Below are 22,597 nucleotides of genomic sequence, written 5' to 3' on the forward strand. Positions count from 1 at the left end.
ATCAATGGAATGAAGGGGTTCAAACGGAACTCCTTGAAGAACTTTAAGAACCAAGTTTAAGCTCCACGGAGGAGCAACAGTTTTAAACACAGGCTTAATCCTAGCCAAAGCCTGACAAAAAGCCTGGACATCTGGAACTTCTGCCAGACGCTTGTGCAAAAGAATAGACAGAGCAGAGATCTGTCCCTTTAACGAACTAGCAGATAAGCCTTTTTCCAAACCCTCTTGGAGAAAAGACAATATCCTAGGAATCCTAACCTTACTCCATGAGTAACTCTTGGATTCGCACCAATACAAGTATTTACGCCATATCTTATGGTAGATTTTCCTGGTAACAGGCTTACGTGCCTGTATTAAGGTATCAATAACTGACTCGGAGAAGCCACGCTTTGATAGGATCAAGTGTTCAATCTCCATGCAGTCAGTCTCAGAGAAATTAGATTTGGATGATTGAAAGGACCTTGTATTAGAAGGTCTTGCCTCAGAGGCAGAGTCCATGGTAGACAGGACGACATGTCCACTAGGTCTGCATACCAGGTCCTGCGTGGCCACGCAGGCGCTATCAGGATCACTGATGCTCTCTCCTGTTTGATCTTGGCAATCAGTCGAGGCAGCAGAGGAAACGGTGGAAACACATAAGCCATGTTGAAGAACCAAGGAGCTGCTAGAGCATCTATCAGTGTCGCTCCCGGGTCCCTGGACCTGGATCCGTAACGAGGAAGTTTGGCATTCTGGCGAGACGCCATGAGATCCAGTTCTGGTTTGCCCCAACGATGGACCAGTTGAGCAAACACCTCCGGATGGAGTTCCCACTCCCCCGGATGAAAAGTATGACGACTTAGAAAGTCCGCCTCCCAGTTCTCCACGCCTGGGATGTGGATCGCTGACAAGTGGCAAGAGTGAGACTCTGCCCAGCGAATTATCTTTGAGATTTCTAACATCGCTAGGGAGCTCCTGGTTCCCCCTTGATGGTTGATGTAAGCCACAGTCGTGATGTTGTCCGACTGAAATCTGATGAACCTCAGTGTTGCTAACTGAGGCCAAGCTAGAAGAGAATTGAATATTGCTCTTAACTCCAGAATATTTATTGGGAGGAGTTTTTCCTCCTGAGTCCACGATCCCTGAGCCTTCAGGGAATTCCAGACTGCGCCCCAGCCTAGAAGGCTGGCATCTGTTGTTACAATCGTCCAATCTGGCCTGCGAAAGGTCATACCCTTGGACAGATGGACCCGAGATAGCCACCAGAGAAGAGAATCTCTGGTCTCTTGATCCAGATTTAGTAGAGGGGACAAATCTGAGTAATCCCCCATTCCACTGACCTAGCATGCACAATTGCAGCGGTCTGAGATGCAGGCGCGCAAATGGCACTATGTCCATTGCCGCTACCATTAAGCCGATTACTTCCATGCACTGAGCCACTGACGGGCGTAGAATGGAATGAAGGACACGGCAAGCATTTAAAAGTTTTGATAACCTGGCCTCCGTCAGGTAAATTTTCATTTCTACAGAATCTATCAGAGTCCCTAGGAAGGAGACTCTTGTGAGTGGTGAAAGAGAACTCTTTTCCACGTTCACCTTCCACCCATCGCGACCTCAAAAAATGCCAGAACTATCTCTGTATGAGACTTGGCAATTTGAAAGCTTGACGCCTGTATCAGAATGTCGTCTAGATACGGAACCACCGCTATGCCTCGCGGTCTTAGAACCGCCAGAAGTGAGCCCAGAACCTTTGTAAAGATTCTCGGGGCCGTAGCCAACCCGAAGGGGAGAGCTACAAATTGGTAATGCCTGTCTAGAAAGGCAAATCTTAGGAACCGATGATTATCTTTGTGAATCGGTATGTGAAGGTAGGCATCCTTTAAGTCCACTGTGGTCATGTACTGACCCTCTTGGATCATGGGTAGGATGGTCCGAATAGTTTCCATTTTGAATGATGGAACTTTTAGGAATTTGTTTAAGATCTTTAGGTCCAAGATCGGTCTGAAGGTTCCCTCTTTCTTGGGAACCACGAACAGATTTGAAAAAAATCCCTGTCCTTGTTCCGTCCGCGGAACTGGGTGGATCACCCCCATTACTAGGAGGTCTTGTACACAGCGTAGGAATGCCTCTTTCTTTATCTGGTTTTCTGATAACCTTGAAAGATGGAATCTCCCTTGAGGAGGAGAAGCCTTGAAGTCCAGAAGATATCCCTGAGATATGATCTCCAACGCCCAGGGATCCTGGACATCTCTTGCCCACGCCTGGGCGAAGAGAGAAAGTCTGCCCCCCACTAGATCCGTTTCCGGATAGGAGGCCGTTCCTTCATGCTGTCTTGGGGGCAGTAGCAGGTTTTCTGGCCTGCTTGCCCTTGTTCCAGGACTGGTTAGGTTTCCAGGCCTGTCTGGAATGAGCAACAGTTCCTTCCTGTTTTGGAGCGGAGGAAGTTGATGCTGCTCCTGCCTTGAAATTTCGAAAGGCACGAAAATTAGACTGTTTGGCCTTTGATTTGGCCCTGTCCTGAGGAAGTTTATGACCCTTACCTCCAGTAATGTCAGCAATAATTTCTTTCAAGCCGGGCCCGAATAAGGTCTGCCCCTTGAAAGGAATATTAAGTAATTTAGATTTAGAAGTCAAGTCAGCTGACCAGGATTTAAGCCATAGCGCTTTCCGCGCCTGGATGGCGAATCCGGAGTTCTTAGCCGTTAGTTTAGTCAAATGTACAATGGCATCAGAAACAAATAAGTTAGCTAGCTTAAGTGATTTAAGCTTGTCCATAATTTCATCCAATGGAGCTGTGTGAATGGCCTCTTCCAGAGACTCAAACCAGAATGCCGCAGCAGCAGTGACAGGCGCAATGCATGCAAGGGGCTGCAGGATAAAACCTTGTTGAACAAATATTTTCTTAAGGTAACCTTCTAATTTTTTATCCATTGGATCTGAAAAAGCACAACTATCCTCAACCGGGATAGTGGTACGCTTTGCTAAAGTCGAAACTGCTCCCTCCACCTTAGGGACCGTCTGCCATAAGTCCCGTGTAGTGGCGTCTATTGGAAACATTTTTCTAAATATAGAAGGTGGGGAAAAGGGCACACCGGGTCTATCCCACTCCTTGCTAATAATTTCTGTAAGCCTTTTAGGTATAGGGAAAACATCAGTACACACCGGCACCGCATAGTATCTCTCCAGCCTACACAATTTCTCTGGAATTGCAACTGTGTTACAGTCGTTCAGAGCAGCTAAAACCTCCCCAAGCAATACACGGAGGTTCTCAAGCTTAAATTTAAAATTAGAGATCTCTGAATCAGGTTTCCCCGGGTCAGATCCGTCACCCACAGAATGAAGCTCTCCGTCCTCATGTTCTGCAAACTGTGACGCAGTATCAGACATGGCTCTTACAGCACCAGCACGCTCTGCATCTCTCCTAATCCCAGAGCTATCGCGCTTGTCTCTCAATTCTGGCAATCTAGATAATACTTCTGACAGGGTATTATTCATGATTGTAGCCATGTCCTGTAAAGTAATTGCTATGGGCGTCTCTGATGTACTTGGCGCCATAATAGCCTTCCCCCTCGTCGTCTGGTGATAATTCTTTTATAGATAAAGACTGACCTTTATTATTTAAAGTGAAATCAATACATTTAGTACACATATTTCTATGGGGCTCCACACTGGCTTTCAAACATAATGAACAAGTAGATTCATCTATGTCAGATATGTTTAAACAGACTAGCAATAAGACTGGCAAGCTTGAAAAACACTTCACAATAAGTTTACAAGCAATATAAAAAACGCTACTGCACCTTTAAGAAGCACAAAACATGTCTCAAGTTGAAATAACAATGAACCAAAGCAGTTATACCAACCAAATTTTCACAGTAAATGTATTAAGTTAGCAGAGCATTGCACCCACTTGCAAATGGATGATTAACCCCTTAATACCCAAAACGGATAAACAATAGAGAAAAACATTTTTTAAAACAGTCAAACACACTGTCACAGCTCTGCTGTGACTGATTACCTCCCTCAATATGACTTTTGAAGCCTTTTGAGCCCTCTAGAGAAGTCCTGGATCATGCAGGAAGAAGCAGGAAGTCTGAGTCTGAATTTTTACTGCGCAAAAAAGCGCTAAAATAGGCCCCTCCCACTCATATTACAACAGTGGGAAGCCTCAGTTAACTGTTTCTATGCAGAAATTAAGCCAGCCATTTGGAAAAATTATGCCCCAATAAGTTTTATCACCAAATGTACGTTAAAAAACGATTAAACATGCCAGCAAACGTTTTAAAACACATTTTTTAAAGAGTATATATCTCTATTAATAAGCCTGATACCAGTCGCTTTCACTGCATTTAAGGCTTTACTTACATTACTTCGGTATCAGCAACATTTTCTTAGTCAATTCCATTCCTTAGAAAAATATTTTACTGCACATACCTTAATTGCAGGAAAACCTGCACGCCATTCCCTTTCTGAAGTTACCTCACTCCTCAGAATGTGTGAGAACAGCAAGTGGATCTTAGTTACTTCTGCTAAGATCATAGAAAACGCAAGCAGATTCTTCTTCCAAATACTGCCTGAGAAAAAAACAGCACACTCCGGTGCCATTTAAAAATAACAAACTTTTGATTGAAGAAATAAACTAAGTATAAAACACCACAGTCCTCTCATGACCTCCATCTATGTTGAGGGTTGCAAGAGAATGACTGGATATGACATGTGAGGGGAGGAGCTATATAGCAGCTCTGCTGTGGGTGATCCTCTTGCAACTTCCTGTTGGGAAGGAAATATATCCCACAAGTAATGGATGATCCGTGGACTGGATACACTTAACAAGAGAAATAGAATTCTGAGAATAAAGAGACAAAACTCCAGAGAACATGAGGTGAGCTAGGAAACTCAGTAAAAAACAAATTTCCAAGCATCTTGGGAAGGAAACCCTGTGTCTATTTAAAGGCACAGAGGATCATAGATTAATCACTGTTCTTAAAGAGGCAGTACATAACACAAACATGGCAGATGACTGGAGAAAAACCTTAGTCGCCTGTAGATAGAATTTAAGAGCACGCACAACATCCAAATTGTGCAACAAACGTTCCTTATGCGAAGAAGGATTAGGACATAGCGAAGGAACAACAATTTACAGATTAATGTTTTCTATCAGAAACACTTTAGGAAGGAAATCAAACTTAGTGAATCACACTGTGAATCACACTGCAAAGCTGAGAGTTCTGAAACTCTCCGAGCAGAAGAGATGGCAATAAGAAACAAAACCTTCTAAGATAACTTAATGTCTACAGAATGCATAGGCTCAAACGGAGCATGCTGCAAAACTTTAAAAACAAGGTTAACGCTCCAAGAAAGAGCAACAGACTTAAACACAAGCCTGACAAAAAAGATTGCACATCTGGCACGTTAGACAGATGCTTATGTAGCAAAATAGATAATGCAGAAATCTGTCCCTTCAGGGTACTAACTGACAAACCCTTCTCCAGACCTTCCTGGAGAAAAGACAAAATCTGAGGAATCCTGACCCAACTCCAAGAGTAGCCCTTGGATTCACACCAACAAAGATATTTAGACCATATCTTATGGTAAATCTTTCTAGTAATAGGCTTGCAAGCCTGAATCATGGTCTCAATGACCGACTTTTTAACAAAACTAAGCGTTCAATCTCCATGCAGTCAGATTCACAGAAACAAGATTTGGATGAAGGAAGGGACCCTGAATCAAAAGGTCCTTTCTCAGAGGCAGTCTTCAAGGTGGAAAAGATGATATCTCCACTAGGTCTGCATACTAGATCCTGCAAGGCCACGCAGGGCTATTAGAATCACTGACACTCTCTCCTGTTTGATACGAGCAATGACTAGTGGAAGAAACAGGTATGCTAACCTGAAATCCCAAGGAACCGCCAAAGCATCTATCAGAGTGACCTGTGGATCCCTTGACTTTGAACCGTACCTTGGAAGCTTGGCATTTTGCCAAGACGCCATCAGATCCAACTCCGGCACCCCCCATTTGAGGGTTAACCTGAAGAACACCTCCGGATGGAGTTCCCACTCCCTGGGTTGAAAAGTCTGTCTGCTGAGGAAATCTGCTTTCCAGTTGTCCACTCCTGGAATGTGGATGGCAGATAGACAACAATTGTGAGCTTCCACCCACTGAATAATTCGAGCCACCTCCTTCATGGCTAAGGAACTCCGAGTTCCTCCCTGGTGGTTGATGTAAGCCACTGAGGTTATGTTGTCTGACTGGAACCTGATAAACCGGGCTAAGGACAGCTGAGACCAAGCCATTAGAGCATTGAAAATCGCTCTCAACTCCAAGATGTTTATGGGAGAGCAGACTCCTCCCGTGTCCATAGTTCTTGCACCTTTAATGAGTGCCAGACTGCTCCCCAGCCCAGCAAGCTGGCGTCCGTGGTCACAATCACCCAGTAAGGTCTCAGAAAGCATGTGCCCTGAGACAGATGTTCCTGAGAAAGTCACCACGGGAGAGAGTCTCTTGTTGACTGATCCAGTTCTATTCTCTGAGACAGATCTGCATGGTCCCCATTCCATTGACTGAGCATGCATAACTGCAGAGCTCTCAAATGGAATCGACCAAAGGGAATGATATCCATAGAAGCAACCATCAGACCAATTACCTCCATATATTGAGCCACTGATGGCCGAACAGTAGACTGTAGAGAAAGGCAGGAGGAAAGAATCTTGGATCTTCTGACCTATGTCAGAAATATTTTCATCAATAGGGAGTCTATTATGGTCCCTAAGAAAACCACCCTTGTAGCTGGAACAATGGAACTCTTTTCCAGATTCACTTTCCATCCGTGGGAAAGTAGAAAATACAACAAGATCTCTGTATGAGAGTTTGCTTGTTGAAAAGATGGCGCCTGAACTAATATGTCGTCCAGGTAGGGTGCCACTGCAATTCCCTGAGACCTGATCACTGCCAATAGAGTCCCCAGAACCTTTGAGAAAATTCTGGAAGCTGTGGCAAGGCCAAACGGAAGAGCTACAGACTGAAAATGTTTGTCCAGAAAGGCGAATCTCAGAAATTTGTGATGATCCCTATGAATGGGAACATGAAGCATTCTTCAGGTCTATGGTTGTCATGAACTGACCCTCTTGAACTAAGGGAAGAATGGAACGGATAGTTTCCACCTTGAAGGACAGTACTCTGATAAACTTGTTTAGACACTTCAGGTCTAGAAAAGGTTGAACCACAAACAGAATGGAACCTAGACCCTGATCCTGTACAGGTACTAGAACTATCAATCCCAGGGAGGAAAGTTCCTAAACACATTGTAAGAATGCCTCTTTTTTTTATCTGGGCTGCAGATAATCTTGAGAGGTGGAACCTGCCCCTGGGTGGAAAGATCTTGAATTCCAGTTTGTAACCCTGAGATACTATGTCCACAGCCAAGGGATCTGGGACATCTCTTATCCAAGCTTGATAGAAAAGAGAAAGTCTGCCCCCCATTTGATCCGATCCCGGATCGGGGGCAATCCCTTCATGCTGATTTAGACTCAGCTGTGTTTTTTTATTGTTTCCCCTTATTCCAAGACTGACTGGGCTTCCAAAACTTGGACTGTTCCTGCTTGGAAGAGGAACGCTTTTCTCTAAAGGTACGAAAGGAACGAAAATTACTCTGACGACCTTTCGGTCTATTCTTCTGGTCTTGTGGAAGAAAGGACCCTTTACCACCTGTGATATCAGAAGCTTGGACTTAGAGGAAACATCAGCTGACCAAGATTTCAGCCACAATGCTCTGCGTGCCAGCACACCAAAACCAGTAGTTTTTGCCCCCAATTTAATAACCTGCATGGAAGCATCAGAAATAAAGGAATTGGCTAGTTTAAGAGCCTTAATCCTGTCTTGGATCTCCTCTAAGGGAGTCTCTACCTGAAGAGATTCAGACAAGGCGTCGAACCAATAGACTGCCACACTTGTCACCGTGGCAATACACACCGCAGGTTGCCATTGGAACCCTTGATGAAGATATATTTTCTTCAAATAAGCCTCAAGCTTTTTGTCCATTGGATCCTTAAAGGAGCAGCTATCCTAAATAGGAATAGTAGTTCTCTTAGAGTAAAAATGGGCCGTTCTACTTTAGGCACCATTTGCCACGACTCCTTAATAGAGTCAGCAACAGGAAACATCTATCTAAAGACAGGAGACTGGGAAAAAGGAATCATAGGCTTCTCCCATTCCTGAGCTATAATCTCAGTAGAACGGTCTGGCACAGGAAACACCTCCAAAGAGGAAGGGCCATCAAAGTATTTATTAAGTTTACTAGATTTCCCAGGGTTGACAGTGACAGGAGTATCGGAGTCAGCCAGGGTAGCCAAAACCTCCTTTAACAATACCTGGAGGTGTTCAAGCTTAATACTGAAAGAAAAACGTCACCATCAGATGAAGGAATTATATTGTTCGAGTCTGAGATTTCACCATCAGAGGCCATCGACGTATCTTCCTCATTAGACTTATGAGAAAGAGGAACTTGTGTAGCCGAAACTGGATCAGAAACCTTACTATCTGAATCTCTAAATTTCCTCTTGCGTTTTCCCTGTAGCATGGAAATTGCAGCCATCTTTATTCTTTAAAGTTCTATCTATACATGAGGAGCAAAAAGGCACGGGTGGCACAATTGGATTATCCACACAAATTGGACACCTATCCCTGGGAACAGCAACCTGTTCCATGATGCAACACACAACACACTGTCCCTTTAAGAGACCAAATGAATAAAAACTGTGCCTCTAGCGAGTATGATTCGCCAGGAAAGCGTAAATGTTAGCCGCCAATATAAATATTTTGTCTAATATATTTTTGGTTTGCCCCTCTACACCTCAGCCCTAAGACTGCGGTGCCTACCTGCTCCTACGATAGTCAAATGGAGCGTTGGTCGTTTCCATGACAGTTCCAATCCGTCTGTATTAATGTAAATCCGCGTTTCTGTCCGGAAGAGGAACCCAAGGGAAATGGAGCTGTTTCCTGTGGCGCTGCAAAATGCCCTTAAAGTAAAAACACTATAATAAAACCTGTCCTCACAAAAGTTTCTGATGCCAATGATATGGGGTTAACACTTCCTGGCAATAAAGGAAGTTAACCCCAGTCTCTGTCACAAAACCTAGTGCCTGCTTCTGCCAGTAAAAAATCCTGAACTCAGGATACTTGTCCCTATAATGGTGGAGTCTTAGTGCAATAGGGTAATCCCCTCTGTGGTTACCCCTTCGGTGCCAGCTTCCTTTCCAGACCCCAGAACACCAAAGGCACTTACCTGCACCACTAGCTGTCCGGCAGGAAGACAGTTCTCATGGTATGAAAGGACGCCACTCCTTACAGGGACCTGTGGGAAAAAAAAAAGAACAGAGTAAGCCTACTCTGGCTTTCTATACCAGGGCAGCAATATGTTAGGAAAACACAGTGAAGCCCACCTCACAAGTTCATAACTGCCCTACTGAAGAGAGTAACGTGGAGCATAGCTAAACCCAATCCTGAAGGGAAAACAACAGAGTGAACCTACTCAGGCTTTCTGCTAAATCTTGCTTGAAGTAAATACATTTTCAGACACCAAAACTTCACCTCATCCATGCACCAAGGCAAAGAGAATGACTGGGGTGTATGGGGAGTGATACTTAACAGCTTGGCTGTGATGCTCTTTGTCTCCTCCTGCTGGCCAGAAGAGATATTCCCAACAGTAAATGATGACGCCGTGGACTCACCATATCTTAGGAAAGAAAAGACTATTGTTTGTAGCTGTTACTAATAAAAAAATAAAAAAGCTGCTTTTTTAATTTATAGTTCCATTAGCACCAGATCTAATTTCAATTGTAACATTGCTTTATTTTATAATGCTAAAAATGGAGGTCACAGCTTAAGAGTAATTTTTTATAACAGTTAAAAAAATAGAAGTATTTTGAAATAGGTAAATATTATAATCTTATATAACATTTAATTTTCTCTCTATTTATTTCCCTCTCTTTTTCTCATTTGCTGTATCCTTTTCTTCATCTCTCCACGATTATCTCTCCTTTTCTTATTTCCTCTATTTACATTTATCTCTCCTTTTCTTATTTCCTCTTGCTCCTTTTCTCCATCTCTTTCCCCCCCTCTCTCAATATTTCTCCTTCTACGTTTCTCCCCTCTTCACTATCTCTTTTTATCCCCTTCTCTATCTGCTTCTCTCCCTTCTGACCTCTTTCTTCTCCCTCTTTCTCCTACTGTCTCTCTGCATCTCTCCCTAACCCCCCGTCATTCTGGCACTCTACTTTTCTCCCTCTTTTTTCTTTTTCTCATTTTCTTCTCTGCTTCCACTGTCTCTCTCTCTCTCTCTCTCTCTTTCTTTCTGCCTCTCTCTCTCCTGCGACATTGGTATGTCACATGAACAGTAGTGATGTCGCAAACATAATATTTAAAAGTTCGCGAACGGGCGAACCGCCATAGACTTCAATAGGCAGGCAAATTTTAAAACCTAATGGATATAATTTAGAATTCGATCTAGTTAACTTCTGGGAATAGTTATCTATATAAACTTTTTGTAGTTGGCATATATACCCCCATGAATATAAGTTATATGTGTGTATAGATTTAGTTTGAGTATGAAATTTATTAATAACATCATATCTAAACACACACATATTTACATATACTATATGGTTATCTATGTTACATATCCCAGTTTAGTTTTTGGTAGATTTAAACCCCAAGTATAGATGGCGCTTTCATTAAATATAATAAATATGGACTCTCCATAAGCCCACATAATTTGAATTTTAAGAATTAAACATAGCTATATGTGTTTTATTTTAACACCTTCCAACATAGTTAAATGCCTTTTTTGTACGCTATGTTTATATATTCTAATAGGCACAGGTTCACTTTGAGCCTAAATTCATTAAAGTGCATTTGATTTACAGAGAATATTAAATGTAAAATAATGGAATTAAATAATGTGCATTTAATTAATTATATGTAGATCACATTAGGGTTTAATACATCTATATATATTTTTATAATATGTAAACGTTTGTAGATTATTAGCGGTTAACATATTTATGTATACCTTTATGTAACATATTAATTGGCACATGTGAATTGAATGAAAAAAGAGATAATGCACTTTTAGTATTTTGAACAGTTGATTATAGACAGCAACTTTCTTCATAGCCAGTAAGGGTTAAGTATACAGCTGATTTGGTTAAACATGTAATTTGACACTTATTTAAACCTCTGTAAAACATACAATAGACATGGTCTATGATTACGGCAGGAGCTAGCCGAAACGCGTTAGACCGTTCTATGCTTTTACACCACTATTTTTTCATGTTTTAACCTTGTTCTAAATAAACCTTAATTTTTTATATATCAACCTCCGGGACTTTGCCATATTTTTTCTTGACACTTTCTTTAAGAGTAGAGGAACTCTTTTCATTAAGCCCCAGAGCACATCGGCATACAGAGGAGCATTGACCTAACCTGAAGCACTGATTGGATACAGACCGGTGAGAGTGTGAATTGATAGAGGAACTGCTGACGTCACGTCCGATTGGTAAGTCCCGCACACGCCTGCAGCTGAGCCGGAGTTGGAGAGAGAGTGACGGTTGCGCCTTCTAGCGTGGCCGCCCTCCCGTCTACACAGAGGTGAGCTTACCCGAGAGAAGCAGAGGACTTCCACCTTCATGTAAAGGTAAAGAAGGGTTGTGGTTATGTTTGTGTGCGGGTGAAGTGTTTGACGAGACCGCCGTGTCAAGTTACTGCAATACTGCCCTAATCTCACTTGTGTTTCAAACGTGTATCCAGGAATATATTACTGTGGTGCTTAATAAGTATCTTGCCCACTATGTTGCGTTATACTTGCCTCTTCCCAAATTTTAAAACTCACAGGGACTCTTTCTGGCCACAATAGTGATGGAAAAGTTGTTTCAAGGGGACTAACACCTGGACTGTGGCATGCCGGAGGGGGATCCATGGCAAAACTCCCACGGAAAATTACATAGTTGATGCAGAGTCTGGTTTTAATCCATAAAGGGCATAAATCACCTAACATTCCTAAATTGTTTGGAATAACGTGCTTTAAAGCATCAGGTATGATGTTGTATCGATCAGGTAGTATAAGGGTTACGCTCGCTTCACAGTGACAGACCAAACTCCCCGTTTAACGCACCGCAAACAACCGCAAACAGTCCATTTGCACAACCGCAAACTCCCCATTTGCACAAAGTTGGATACCAAGCTAGCCATGTCCCGTTCCTTGTCCTCACTGATGTCATTGAAGGTCTCTTCCTCCACCCAGCCACGAACAACACCAAGGGCCCACGAAAGGTGACAACAAGCCCCCTGGGATGCCTGCTGTGTTTGGTCTTCCACCTCCTCAAAGACACCTTCCTCCTCTGACTCCTCTTCTTCAGACTCCTCTCTCTGCGTTGCCTCTCTCTGCGTTATTATAAGGTGTGTTAAGTAGTACTATTCCTATCAGTTTAATCCCTGTTACGTCCCCTATCAGGGGACGTGTATATGGCATGGATTTTAGGAACCGGGAGATGGAAAAAGATGCATGGTCAGTCCTCCTACTTCAAATTTGGGGCACTGCGCGTGCAATCTACTGTGCCACCAGATATGAGTGGTGTGTTAAGTAGTACTATTCTTATCAGTTTAATCCCTGTTATGTCCCCTATCAGGGGACGTGTATATGGCATGGATTTTAGGAACCGGGAGATGGAAAAAGATGCTTGGTCGGTCCTCCTACTTCAAATTTGGGGCACTGCGCGTGCAATCTACTGTGCCATCAGATATGAGTGGTGTGTTAAGTAGTACTATTCTTATCATTTTAATCCCTGTTACGTCCCCTATCAGGGGACGTGTATATGGCATGGATTTTAGGAACCGGGAGATGGAAAAAGATGCTTGGTCGGTCCTCCTACTTCAAATTTGGGGCACTGCGCGTGCAATCTACTGTGCCACCAGATATGAGTGGTGTGTTAAGTAGTACTATTCTTATCAATTTAATCCCTGTTACGTCCACTATCAGGGGACGTGTATATGGCATGGATTTTAGGAACCGGGAGATGGAAAAAGATGCTTGGTCGGTCCTCCTACTTCAAATTTGGGGCACTGTGCGTGCAATCTACTGTGCCACCAGATATGAGTGGTGTGTTAAGTAGTACTATTCTTATCAGTTTAATCCCTGTTACGTCCCCTATCAGGGGACGTGTATATGGCATGGATTTTAGGAACCGGGAGATGGAAAAAGATGCTTGGTCGGTCCTCCTACTTCAAATTTGGGGCACTGCAGATGCAATCTAATGTGCCACCAGATAGGAGTGGTGTGTTAAGTAGTATTATTCCTATAAGTTTAATCCCTGTTATGTGCCCTTTTTATTGATTTGATTTTTGAAGCCACAGTGCTGCACCAGAGGCCAGAAAAATTAGGCATGTACACATGCCTGAAAAATTAGGTATTGTTGTAGCCGCTGCTTTAGCAGCGGCCAGAAAAATTAATGTTTGTTTCCCAGGCCAAAAGTGCCCTAAAACATTGCGGCTTGAACCCTAGTTGGTGGCGGATAAGTCACGCAAGTCAGCCGGCATTTTTAGCCCAAGGCAGCTCATCTCATCAGGCCTTTTTAGTCGAATGTATCGCCCAATGTCAGTCCCTTCAGGATCCATCCCTCATTCATCTTAATAAAGGTGATGTAATCTAGACTTTTTTGACCTAGGCGACTTCTCTTCTCAGTGACAATACCTCCTGCTGCACTGAAGGTCCTTTCTGACAGGACACTTGAAGCGGGGCAGGCCAGAAGTTCTATCGCAAATTGGGATAGCTCAGGCCACAGGTCAAGCCTGCACACTCAGTAGTCAAGGGGTTCATCGCTCCTCAGAGTGTCGAGATCTGCAGTTAAGGCAAGGTAGCCTGCTACCTGTCGGTCGAGTCGTTCTCTGAGGGTGGACCACGAAGGGCTGTGGCGATGCATAGGACTTAAAAAGCTCTGCATCTCCTCCATCAACAACACGTCTGTAAAGTGTCCTGTCCTTGCCGGCATGGTCGTGGGAGGAGGAGGATTACTTTCACCTCTTCCCCAGTTAGATTACCGTTGTGCTGTGACATCACCCTTATACGCTGTGTAAAGCATACTTTTTAATTCCTTTTGGAACTGCTGCATCCTTTCCGACTTGCGGTAATTCGGTAACATTTCAGGCACTTTATGCTTATACCGGGGGTCTAGTAGCGTGGACACCCAGTACAGGTCGTTCTCCTTAAGCTTTTTTTATACGAGGGTCCCTCAACAGGCACGACAGCATGAAAGACCCCATTTGCACAAGGTTGGATGCCGAGCTACTCATGTCCTGTTCCTCGTCCTCAGTGATCTCACTGAAGGTATGTTCTTCCCCCCAGTCACGTACAACACCACAGGTACCAGATAGGTGACAACGAGCACCCTGGGATGCCTGTTGTGGTTGGTCTTCCTCCTCCTCCTCAAAGCCACATTCCTCCTCTGACTCCTCTTCCTCACAATCCTCTTCCAGCGTTGCCGCTGGTCCAGCAAGCGATGCTGATAAGGCTGTTTCTGGTGGTGATGGTGACCACAACTCTTCCTCTTCACGCTCATCTACGGCCTGATTCAGCACTCTTCGCAGGGCACACTCCAGGAAGAAAACAAATGGTATGATGTCGCTGATGGTGCCTTCGGTGCGACTGACTAGGTTTGTCACCTCCTCAAAAGGACGCATGAGCCTACAGGCATTGCGCATGAGCGTCCAGTAACGTGGCAAAAAAATTCCCAGCTCCGCAGAGGCTGTCCTAGCACCCCGGTCATACAAATACTCGTTAACGGCTTTTTCTTGTTGGAGCAGGCGGTCGAACATTAGGAGTGTTGAATTCCAACGTGTCGGGCTGTCGCAAATCAAGCGTCTCACTGGCATGTTGTTTCGCCGCTGGATATCGGAAAAGTGCGCCATGGCCGTGTAGGAACGCCTGAAATGGCCACACACCTTCCTGGCCTGCTTCAGGACGTCCTGTAAGCCTGGGTACTTATGCACAAAGCGTTGTACGATCAGATTACACACATGTGCCATGCACGGCACATGTGTCAACTTGCCCAAATTCAATGCCGTCACAAAATTGCTTCCGTTGTCCAGTTGCTCCAGTTGGTGCGGAGTCAGCCACTGATCCACCTGTGCGTTCAGGGCGGACAGGAGTGCTGGTCCGGTGTGACTCTCTGCTTTCAGGCAAGTCAACCCCAAGACGGCGTGACACTGCCGTATCCGGGATGTGGAATAGTACCTGGGGAGCTGGGGGGGTGCCGTTGATGTGGAGCAAGACGCAGCAGCAGAAGAGGACTCAGCCGAGGAGGTTATGGAAGAGGATGGAGTAGGAGGAGTAGAGGAGGTGGCAGCAGGCCTGCCTGCAAGTCGTGGCAGTGTCACCAACTCCTCTGCAGAGCCACGCAATCCATGCTTGGCAGCCTTCAGCAGGTTTACCCAATGCGCAGTGTAGGTGATATACCTGCCCTGACCATGCTTTGCAGACCAGGTATCAGTGGTCAGATGGACTCTTGCCCCAACACTGTGTGCCAGACATGCCATTACTTCCTTTTCCACAATCGAGTACAGGTTGGGGATTGCTTTTTGTGCAAAGAAATTTCGGCCGGGTACCTTCCACTGCGATGTCCCAATAGCTACAAATTTTTTGAATGCCTCAGACTCCACCAGCTTGTATGGTAAAAGCTGGCGGGCTAAGAGTTCAGACAAGCCAGCTGTCAGACGCCAGGCAAGGGGGTGACTTTGTGACATTGGCTTCTTACGCTCAAACATGTCCTTGACAGACACCTGACTGTGGGCTAATGAGCAGGAACTGCTCAAGGCGAGAGACGGAGTGGCGGATGGTTGAGAGGGGGCAAGGAGGACAGCAGTGGTTGACGTGGCTGAAGATGCTGGACCAGGAGGAGGATGGCGGCTTTGAGTTTGTGTGCTGCATGTACTCATGTGTTGATCCCATAGGCGTTTGTGATGTGCGATCATGTGCCTTCGCAAAGCAGTTGTACCTAGGTGGGTGTTGGACTTCCCACGACTCAGTTTCTTTTGGCACAGGTTGCAAATGGCATCGCTGTTGTCAGAGGCAGACACACAAAAAAAATGCCACACTGCTGAGCTCTGCGATAACGGCATTCTGGTGGTGGCAACAGCATGCGTTGATTGGCGTGCTGTCTGGCTGACCCCGGGTGCCGATGCATGCTGTCTGACTGTGCCACTAGCTCCTTGCGACGACCTCCCCCTGCTTCCAACTTGTCTCCTCCTCCTCCTCTCTGTCTCCCCATTTGAACTTTCCCCCTGTTCTTCTCTTCTAGCGGGCACCCACGTGAGATCCACGGACGCATCATCATCATCAACCGCTTCACTTGTATCTGACAACTCAACAAAGGAAGCAGCAGCGGGTACAACATCATCATCATCACACCGTACGTCCATGTCTGTAATGCTGCCTGACTGAGACATATCACTGTTATCTACATCCTCTGTCAATGATGGTTGCGCATCACTCATTTCTTCAAAGTGATGTGTAAATAACTCCTCTGACAGATCAAGTGAAGCGGCTGTGGTGCTAGTGTTGGTGGTGGCAGCAGGTGGGCGAGTGGTAACTTGAGAGGTGCCCGAAGCTAAGCTGGAGGAAGATGGTGCGTCAAGGTTCCGAGCGGAAGCTGTAGAAGATTGGGTGTCCTGTGTTAGCCTGTCAACTATGTCCTCAGAACGTTTCGAGTTCATGGTACGTGGCCTCTGAACACTGGGCATTATTCTAGGACCAAAGGGAATCACAGCACCACGACGGCACCTGCGGGGTGGCCTGCCACTGCCTGTCATTTTTTTTTAAATGTACACTTACACTACTATTAAACAAGATATGAGTGGTGCCACTGGGCAAGTGGGCACAGTATACGCTGTGAGCCTGACACAAAAAAGGAAGACTAATGTTTCACAGTCCAAAAAGTTTTTTTTTTTTTAAATGTACACTTACACTACTATTAAACAAGATATGAGTGGTGGCACTGGGCAAGTGGGCACAGTATACGCTGTGAGCCTGACACAAAAAAGCAGACTGATGTTTCACAGTCCAAAAAGTTTTTTTTGCTTTTAAATGTACACTTACACTACTATTAAACAAGATATGAGTGTTGGCACTGGGCAAGTGGGCACAGTATACGCTGTGAGCCTGACACAAAAAAGCAGACTGATGTTTCAAAGTCCAAAAAGTTTTTTTTTTTTTTTTAAATGTACACTTACACTACTATTAAACAAGATATGAGTGGTGCCACTGGGCAAGTGGGCACAGTATACGCTGTGAGCCTGACAAAAAAAAAGCAGACTGATGTTTCACAGTCAAAAATGTTTTTTTTTTTTTTTTAAATGTACACTTACACTACTATTAAACAAGATATGAGTGGTGGCACTGGGCAAGTGGGCACAGTATACGCTGTGGGCCTGACACAAAAAAGCAGACTGATGTTTCACAGTCAAATTTTTTTTTTTTTTTTTTTTTTTTTTTTTTTTTAAATGTACACTTACACTACTATTAAACAAGATATGAGTGTTGGCACTGGGCAATTGGGCACAGTATACGCTGTGAGCCTGACACAAAAAAGCAGACTGATGTTTCACAGTCCAAAAAGTTTTTTGTTTTTTTTAAATGTACACTTACACTACTATTAAACAAGATATGAGTGGAGGCACTGGGCAAGTGGGCACAGTATACGCTGTGAGCCTGACACAAAAAAGCAGACTGATGTTTCACAGTCAAAAAAGTTTTTTTTTTTTTAAATGTACACTTACACTACTATTAAACAAGATATGAGTGGTGGCACTGGGCAAGTGGGCACAGTATACGCTGTGAGCCTGACAAAAAAAAGCAGACTGATGTTTCACTGTCCAAAACGTTTTTTGTTTTTTTAAATGTACACTTACATTACTATTAAACAAGATATGAGTGGTGGCACTGGGCAAGTGGGCACAGTATACGCTGTGAGCCTGACACAAAAAAGCAGACTGATGTTTCACAGTCAAAAAAGTTTTTTTTTTTTAAATGTACACTTACACTACTATTAAACAAGATATGAGTGGTGGCACTGGGCAAGTGGGCACAGTATACGCTGTGAGCCTGACACAAAAAAGCAGACTGATGTTTCACAGTCAAAAATGTTTTTTTTTTTTAAATTTACACTACTGTTACACCAGATATGAGTGGTGGCACTGGGCAAGTGGGCACAGTATACGTTGTGAGCCTGACACAAAAAAGCAGACTGATGTTTCACTGTCCAAAAAGTTGTTGGTTTTTTTTAAATGTACACTTACACTACTATTAAACAAGAAATGAGTGGTGGCACTGGGCAAGTGGGCACAGTATACGCTGTGAGCCTGACACAAAAAAGCAGACTGATGTTTCACAGTCAAAAAAGTTTTTTTTTTAAATGTACACTTACACTACTATTAAACAAGATATGAGTGGTGGCACTGGGCAAGTGGGCACAGTATACGCTGTGCGCCTGACACAAAAAAGCAGACTAATGTTTCACAGTCCAAAAAGTTTTGTTTTTTTAAAATGTACACTTACACTACTATTAAACAAGATATGAGTGGTGGCACTGGGCAAGTGGGCACAGTATACGCTGTGAGCCTGACACAAAAAAGCAGACTGATGTTTCACAGTCAAAAATGTTTTTTTTTTTTAAATTTACACTACTGTTACACCAGATATGAGTGGTGGCACTGGGCAAGTGGGCACAGTATACGCTGTGAGCCTGACACAAAAAAGCAGACTGATGTTTCACTGTCCAAAAAGTTGTTGGTTTTTTTTAAATGTACACTTACACTACTATTAAACAAGATATGAGTGGTGGCACTGGGCAAGTGGGCACAGTATACGCTGTGAGCCTGACACAAAAAAGGAAGACTAATGTTTCACAGTCCAAAAAGTTTTGTTTTTTTTAAATGTACACTTACACTACTATTAAACAAGATATGAGTGGTGGCACTGGGCAAGTGGGCACAGTATACTCTGTGAGCCTGACACAAAAAAGCAGACTGATGTTTCACAGTCCAAAAAGTTTTTTTTGCTTTTAAATGTACACTTACACTACTATTAAACAAGATATGAGTGGTGCCACTGGGCAAGTGGGCACAGTATACGCTGTGAGCCTGACACAAAAAAGCAGACTGATGTTTCACAGTCAAAAAAGTTTTTTTTGTTTTTAAATGTACACTTATACTACTATTAAAAAAGATATGAGTGTTGGCACTGGGCAAGTGGGCACAGTATACGCTGTGAGCCTGACACAAAAAAGCAGACTGATGTTTCAAAGTCCAAAAAGTTTTTTTTTTTTTTTTAAATGTACACTTACACTACTATTAAACAAGATATGAGTGGTGCCACTGGGCAAGTGGGCACAGTATACGCTGTGAGCCTGACAAAAAAAAAGCAGACTGATGTTTCACAGTCAAAAATGTTTTTTGTTTTTTTTTAAATGTACACTTACACTACTATTAAACAAGATATGAGTGGTGGCACTGGGCAAGTGGGCACAGTATACGCTGTGGGCCTGACACAAAAAAGCAGACTGATGTTTCACAGTCAAAAAAGTTTTTTTTTTTTTTAAATGTACACTTACACTACTATTAAACAAGATATGAGTGGTGGCACTGGGCAAGTGGGCACAGTATACGCTGTGAGCCTGACAAAAAAAAGCAGACTGATGTTTCACAGTCAAAAAAGTTTTTTTTTTTTTAAATGTACACTTACACTACTATTAAACAAGATATGAGTGGTGGCACTGGGCAAGTGGGCACAGTATACGCTGTGAGCCTGACAAAAAAAAGCAGACTGATGTTTCACTGTCCAAAACGTTTTTTGTTTTTTTAAATGTACACTTACATTACTATTAAACAAGATATGAGTGGTGGCACTGGGCAAGTGGGCACAGTATACGCTGTGAGCCTGACACAAAAAAGCAGACTGATGTTTCACAGTCAAAAATGTTTTTTTTTTTAAATTTACACTACTGTTACACCAGATATGAGTGGTGGCACTGGGCAAGTGGGCACAGTATACGTTGTGAGCCTGACACAAAAAAGCAGACTGATGTTTCACAGTCAAAAAAGTTTTTTTTTTAAATGTACACTTACACTACTATTAAACAAGATATGAGTGGTGGCACTGGGCAAGTGGGCACAGTATACGCTGTGCGCCTGACACAAAAAAGCAGACTAATGTTTCACAGTCCAAAAAGTTTTGTTTTTTTTAAATGTACACTTACACTACTATTAAACAAGATATGAGTGGTGGCACTGGGCAAGTGGGCACAGTATACGCTGTGAGCCTGACACAAAAAAGCAGACTGATGTTTCACAGTCAAAAATGTTTTTTTTTTTTAAATTTACACTACTGTTACACCAGATATGAGTGGTGGCACTGGGCAAGTGGGCACAGTATACGCTGTGAGCCTGACACAAAAAAGCAGACTGATGTTTCACTGTCCAAAAAGTTGTTGGTTTTTTTTAAATGTACACTTACACTACTATTAAACAAGATATGAGTGGTGGCACTGGGCAAGTGGGCACAGTATACGCTGTGAGCCTGACACAAAAAAGCAGACTGATGTTTCACAGTCAAAAAAGTTTTCTTTTTTTTAAATGTACACTTACACTACTATTAAACAAGATATGAGTGGTGGCACTGGGCAAGTGGGCACAGTATACGCTGTGCGCCTGACACAAAAAAGCAGACTGATGTTTCACAGTCAAAAAAGTTTTTTTTTTTAAATTTACACTACTGTTACACCAGATATGAGTGGTGGCACTGGGCAAGTGGGCACAGTATACGCTGTGAGCCTGACACAAAAAAGCAGACTAATGTTTCACAGTCCAAAAAGTTTAGTTTTTTTAAAATGTACACTTACACTACTATTAAACAAGATATGAGTGGTGGCACTGGGCAAGTGGGCACAGTATACGCTGTGAGCCTGACACAAAAAAGCAGACTGATGTTTCACAGTCAAAAAAGTTTTTTTTTTTTTTTTTTTAAATGTACACTTACACTACTATTAAACAAGATATGAGTGGTGGCACTGGGCAAGTGGGCATAGTATAAGCTGTGAGCCTGACACAAAAAAGCAGACTGATGTTTCACAGTCAAAAAAGTTTTTTTTTTTAAATTTACACTACTGTTACACCAGATATGAGTGGTGGCACTGGGCAAGTGGGCACAGTATACGCTGCGAGCCTGACACACACGCTGGCAGGCAGGCAGGCAACTGCAATTAGATTACACAAGCAGACTGATGTTTCACAGTCAAAAAAGTTTTTGTTTTTTTTAAATTTACACTACTGTTACACCAGATATGAGTGGTGGCACTGGGCAAGTGGGCACAGTATACGCTGTGAGCCTGGCACACACGCTGGCAGGCAGGCAGGCAACTGCAATTAGATTACACAGGGACAAAAAAAAAAAGCAGCTCTAAAAAGGGCTTTTTGGGGTGCTGTCCTTACAGCAGAGATCAGATGAGTCCTTCAGGACTGTAGTGGACACTGAATACAATAGCCTAGCTATCGATTTCCCTATTAATCAGCAGCAGCTACACTGTCCCTCCTCTCCATAAGAATGCAGCTTCCGAATGAATCTAAAATGGATGCTGTCCAGGAGGTAGGAGGGTCTGGGAGGGAGGGTCTGCTGCTGATTGGCTGGAATGTGCCTGCTGACTGTGAGGTACAGGGTCAAAGTATTACTCAATGATGACGAATAGGGGGCGGATCGAACATCGCATATGTTCGCCCGCCGCGGCAAACGCAAACATGCTATGTTCGCCGGGAACTATTCGCCAGCGAACAATTCGCGACATCTCTAATGAACAGTAGCTGCACTTCGAATAGGAGTGCAAAGTTTAGGAAACAAATATCTTGGATGCTCCTCTTGCATGAGTTTGGTAAAAAAAATTGTGTGTGTGTGAGACACATCACCTGTATGTGTAAGTATGAGACAGCACCTGTGTGTTGTGTGAGTGGCAAAGCATTGTGTGTGTGTGTGAGACTGTGAAATCACCTGTATGTGTAAGTATGAGAAAGCAACTGTGTGTTGTGTGAGTGGCAAAGCATTGTGTGTGTGTGTGTGTGTGTGTGAGACTGTGAACTCACCTGTATGTGTAAGTATGAGAAAGCACCTGTGTGTTGTGTGAGTGGCAAAGCATTTTGTGTGTGTGTGTGTGTGTGTGTGTGTGTGAGACTGTGTGTGTGAGACTGTGAAATCATCTGTATGTGTAAGTATGAGAGAGCACCTGTGTGTTGTGTGAGTGGCAAAGCATTGTGTGTGTGTGAGAGACTGTGAAATCACCTGTATGTGTAAGTATGAGAAAGCACCTGTGTGTTGTGTGAGTGGCAAAGCATTGTGTGTGTATGTGTGAGACTGTGTGTGTGAGACTGTGAAATCATCTGTATGTGTAAGTATGAGAGAGCACCTGTGTGTTGTGCGAGTGGCAAAGCATTGTGTGTGTGTGAGATACTGTGAAATCATCTGTATGTGTAAGTATGAGAGAGCACCTGTGTGTTGTGCGAGTGGCAAAGCATTGTGTGTGTGTGAGAGACT

General features: G+C 43.6%; 1 protein-coding gene across 1 annotated transcript in view; it reads right to left on the reverse strand.

Annotated features, from left to right (window-relative positions):
* The window catches only part of TTC21B (tetratricopeptide repeat domain 21B), a 397,674-nt gene that overhangs the window by 315,092 nt on the left and 59,985 nt on the right, over nucleotides 1–22,597 (reverse strand). The gene's annotated exons all lie outside the window — the stretch shown is intronic.

The sequence above is a fragment of the Bombina bombina genome, chromosome 1, assembly GCF_027579735.1.
Source record: "Bombina bombina isolate aBomBom1 chromosome 1, aBomBom1.pri, whole genome shotgun sequence".
Taxonomy (NCBI): Eukaryota; Metazoa; Chordata; class Amphibia; order Anura; family Bombinatoridae; genus Bombina; species Bombina bombina.